Source organism: Mirounga leonina, unplaced genomic scaffold (genome assembly GCF_011800145.1).
Source record: "Mirounga leonina isolate KUSES-001 unplaced genomic scaffold, KU_Mleo_1.0 Mir_53, whole genome shotgun sequence".
Classification (NCBI taxonomy): Eukaryota; Metazoa; Chordata; class Mammalia; order Carnivora; family Phocidae; genus Mirounga; species Mirounga leonina.
The window spans coordinates 16,527,308-16,532,221 of NW_023270807.1; the positions used below are offsets into that span (position 1 = coordinate 16,527,308).

Below are 4,914 nucleotides of genomic sequence, written 5' to 3' on the forward strand. Positions count from 1 at the left end.
TTACTTAGCTTTATGTTATGGCTTATGATTTCTACTTTATGCTTTGGCTTATAGTGGTCTCCCAGGCTACAGTGCCCACTGTCCCTAACTGTGCCCCCACACTGAAAATAACAATGGTATTCAAGCCCCAAACGAAGTGCTACCTCTTGTATAAAGTCATCCACCAGCCACCAAATCCTTAGTAGTGGTTTTCTTTTAGAAGTGGTCAGTCCTGAAAGAACAAATCAATGATATCAATAGTTAAACTACACAAGTAAGAGAAATCTTAGGTCAAGATTTCTTTTTATTCCTCCCGGATGCAGGTTAGTTTGTCGCAATAATATTGTCCTTCTTCTCTAATACCACTTAACTGTCTGCATGGCTCTATTGTATCATAATGACCATTTTATGTGGCTATTTCTTTCCCTTCCTGTACGAACCCTAAATTGGGAGCCCCAAGAAATCAGGAACTATGCTTCTTTATACTGACAGGTTGCTACACAATACCTAATACATAGTAAATTAATCAATTCTCTAACAAAATAAATGAATGCACTGACTCTTTATAAGGCATAATGGTCTGTTAAGCAGGAATTGTTTTGCTAATTTGTCCTAATATCACTGATACCTAGCATAGAGCCTGCCATACAGTGAGCTGAATGGATAATTGTCAAATGAATGGGAAAATTACACGTATCAGGAAGTAGCTAGCCGTAAATGTTTCCCATATTTTTGGGGCCTCAGGCCTACCACATTCAGTCAGGAAAGTAATTAACTTAATACTAATATCACTAACAGCTTCCACATATATACACAAATACATAGAGATGGTACATGAAATGGCGAGCACAGACAGGATCACCCTAGGAGAGTAACAAAGCCTGATCACGCAAACATTTCACTATTACAAATTCAACTGTGTATGCTTTGCAAAACAGAAACAGATCACAATTTAGTAAGTACAGCGACTCCACCTGCCAATCCAAAAGAAATATACCCTCCTTCAGTCTCAATCCCCATATTCCTGAGCTGTGATAGACATCTTGCCTTGTTAAAAAGGATGCTCATCTTTAAAATTATTTACGTGTCATACAGCATGGTCCTTAAGGGTAAACCACTACTCATCTGAGCCTCAGTCAGAATTAGAGCTTCAATATTGGAGGAAACGATAATATATGCTATATTGGCTTCCAGTGTGCCACCTTCTTAGGAAATTTTCATGGGTAACTGACCAAGAAGCAGTTTTTGTCTGAACGCTGCAGAATACGTTATTCTGTTGTATAGAGTAAGAAGCACAGGGCTCCAAGGACAGAACTGTGAAGTGCGTTGGGAAGGAGAAGCCATCGGAGGCAGGAAAAATAGTCAGAGGATTATGAGGAATGACTTTCAAATTCAGCAGAGATCTAGTGAGTATATAAGATCACCCAATCTTATTCAAAGCAAAGTTCTGATTAGCCTTGTTAATGGTAGTAGAAGTAAAACCACAGAGTATCTTTGTTCTTCAATAATGGAAACATGAGGGCGCCTGGGTGGCTCAGTTGGTTAGGCGACTGCCTTCGGCTCAGGTCATGATCCTGGAGTCCCGGGATCGAGTCCCGCATCGGGCTCCCTGCTCGGCGGGGAGTCTGCTTCTCCCTCTGACCCTCCCCCTCTCATGCTCTCTGTCTCAATAAATAAAATCTTTAAAAAAAAAAAAAATTCTGTGCAGTCATGCCTGGAGCCTAGAAAATGAGTTAGGATTGCTAAAAAGTTAAGCCCAGATCAAACCAGGAGGCAACATCCTTATAAAGAATTTTTCCAGCCATTAGAAGAACTCTTGGATATCCTGGACTCACAGGAAAAAAGGAAACAAGAAAAAAAAAGTGAAGGAGAAAGTTTAACTCAAACAGTGTTGCTTTCTTACCCTCAGTCTTGAGGAAATTGGTGCCTAAGCTGAAAGTGCCCTGAAGGCGGCTTTAACTTACCTGACCAGTCCTCACCCCAGGGACTGCCTCAGGTCCTGCTGACCTAGGCAACCATTTGAGAGTCAACCTTCCATGCAACTCAAATGTTCTTGAAGAAGCCCTCCTGTGTATTAAAGTGGATAGCGTTGTTTTCCTCTCTCTCAGCTTGCTTTTCTCTCACAGTTGTTTGTTCTTTAATGGCTATGACTCAGTTTGTGCTGCTGACAAATGTAGCTCCTTGAGAGGGTGAATTAAGGCAAGACTGTGGTACTTGGTATTTCCCTCCTGGGGCAGGAACAGGTGCCTCTCTGTCTGTCATTTGCATGGTGATACTTTGCAAGACTCCAGCTTTCTAAGTTGTCAAATTGACCCTGTATGTTCACTGAAATCAGAATTCCAATTAATAGCACAGTTGTTATTTTTTTCAAGAGCCAATATGATTGAGGATGTTGGGGTCAGTTTGGTTGGCTGGTTAGCAGAGAAGTAGAATGGAAGGGGAACGGGGAAAAAGGATTCAGAGAAGAGAATTTGCCTGGGAGAATCTGTTTTAGAAACTCCAACCCCTGAAATGTAGACTGACCCCCTTGCACATTTCCACAACACTAAGCACTCTGCCATGAATTATTTCTATAATACTTATTGGAAGAAAAGGCAGCATTTATATGTCTAACACAGTAATAGGCATTCTTGGGGGAGGGAGCTGTAAGAATCCAAAAACATGATATAAGGACCACAAAATCTTTAAAATGTAGACATTATATAAAAGGTAAATTCCATGGGCGCCTGGGTGGCTCAGTTGGTTAAACGGCTGCCTTCGGCTCAGGTCATGATCCTGGAGTCCCAGGATCGAGTCCCGCATCGGGCTCCCTGCTCAGCGGGGAGTCTGCTTCTCCCTCTCCCACTCCCCGTTTGTGTTCCCTCTCTCGCTGTGTCTTTCTCTGTCAAATAAATAAATAAAATCTTTAAAAAAAAAAAAAAAGGTAAATTCCATGATGCAATCCACTTCAGTTTAGCTGGAAAAACAACACAGCCTACTAGAACAGCTAGGGTTCATTTCCTGTGTGCATCAGTTATCTTGTCCCTGTTCTGAGGGAACAACAGGTCAGTGCCCCCCGGCCTCTGAACCAGAACTCCCGGAGCCACCTGGGGCCGGTGGTCCCCAGAGCAGGGAGCGGGGTGGCAGGGGGGCGGCTGACCAGGGCAGTGGTGCAGCAGGCCGGCCTGTGCACTCTCCATGGGGCTTGCCCGCGGTGCTCCGTGGGCTCTAAGACAGCAAATTCTGTATTCATCAGAATATCTCCACTGCAGCCCCCAGGGCACACGGATCTTCAGTGGGACTTGGAATTCCCGGGAATTGCCTTTGTGAAATGCTGGCCAAAATTTCTCTGAATTCCATCTCTTAGTTTTCCATGGGAACATCAAGAAACCATGAACAACTTTAGTTAATACAAAGTTTGACTGCCATTTCCTCCTTGAAGGCTTTACTGCCAAGCACAGTCTGGACCAAAAAAATTAATGAAGTTTCATCTTCTGATGATAAGGATGCCTTCTGTGTTGTAGACCTGGGAGACATTCTAAAGAAACATCTGAGATGGTTAAAAGCTCTTCCTCAGGTCACCCCCTTTGACGTAGTCGAATGCAATGATAACAGAACCACAGTGAAGAACCTAGCTGCCATTGGGACAGGATTTGACTTTACCAGCAAGACTGAAACACCATGGGCACTGAGTCTCCGGGTGCCTCCAGAGACGATTATCTATGCAAATCCAAACAGGTGTCTCAGATTAAGTACGCTGTTGATAATGCAGTCCAGATGATAACTTTTGATTGTGAAGTTCGACTGATCAAAGTTGCCAGGGCACACCCAAGGCGAACTTGATTTTGCAGATCACCACTAATGATTTCAAAGCAGTCTGCCGCCTCAGTGTTGAATTTGGTCCACACTCAAAACCAGCAGTCTTCTTTTGGCGCAAAAGAGCTACATCCTGATGTCATCAGTGTCAGCTCCCACGTAGGAAGTGGCTATACTGAGACCTTCAGGCACAGCATCTCTGATACTGGCTGTATCTTTGACATGGGAGCTGAGGTTGGCTTCAGCATAGTATCTGCTTGATATAAATGGTGGCTTTCTTGGATCTGAAGATGTAAAGCTTAAAGTTGAAGAGATCACCAGTGTTACTAACCCAGCACCGGACAAGTGTTTTCCAGCAAGCTCGGGAGTGAGAATCATAGCTGAGCCCAGCAGATAACTCCAAGTTTTCACGCTTGCAGTTAATATCATTGCCAAAAAAAATCATACTAAAGGAATAGACAGGCTCTAATGATGAAGATGAGTCTAGTGAACAAACCTTTAGGTTTTACGTGAATGATGGGGTATATGGATCATTCAATTGCATCATTTATGATCATGCACACATGAAGCCCCTCATGCAGAAGAGACCCAAACCAGATTAGAAGTATTACTCAACCAGCATATGGGAACCAACATGTGACTGCCTTAATTGCACTGTTGAGCACTGTGACTTGCTCAAGATGCATGTGGGCAATTGGACGCTCTTTGGAAACATGGGTGCTTACACTGTTGCCACTGCTTCTACTTTCAAAGGGTTCCAGAGGCCGACGATCTCCTATGTGACGTTGGGACCAACATGGCAGCTGATGCAGCAGATCCAGACCCACGACTTCCTGCTGGAAGGAGAGGAGCAGGACGTCAGCACTCTGCCTGTGTCCTGTGTTCCCACTGAGAGAGCAGGATGAAGTGGGATGAAGTGTCCCCTGCTGCCTGTGCTTCAGCTATCATCATCGTGTGATACCCGTTAACTTCGAGTTTAGCTTGAATTATGGGATTTGGGGGGGGACCGTTTAACTTAAGTACTGCTAGTTTTTTTTGAACTGTCTTTGTAAGTGGGGTTGGCAGATGCAGCAATATGGAACACTAGGAGATGGGGCCATTTATCTGTGTTCCTATGGGAACTATTTGAATATTTGTTTT

General features: G+C 43.8%; 1 pseudogene; it reads left to right on the forward strand.

Moving 5' to 3' along the window:
• Positions 1-1,075: 1,075 nt before the first annotated feature.
• LOC118000924 lies at positions 1,076-4,679 on the forward strand (annotated as a pseudogene).
• The last annotated feature ends 235 nt before the right edge of the window (positions 4,680-4,914 follow it).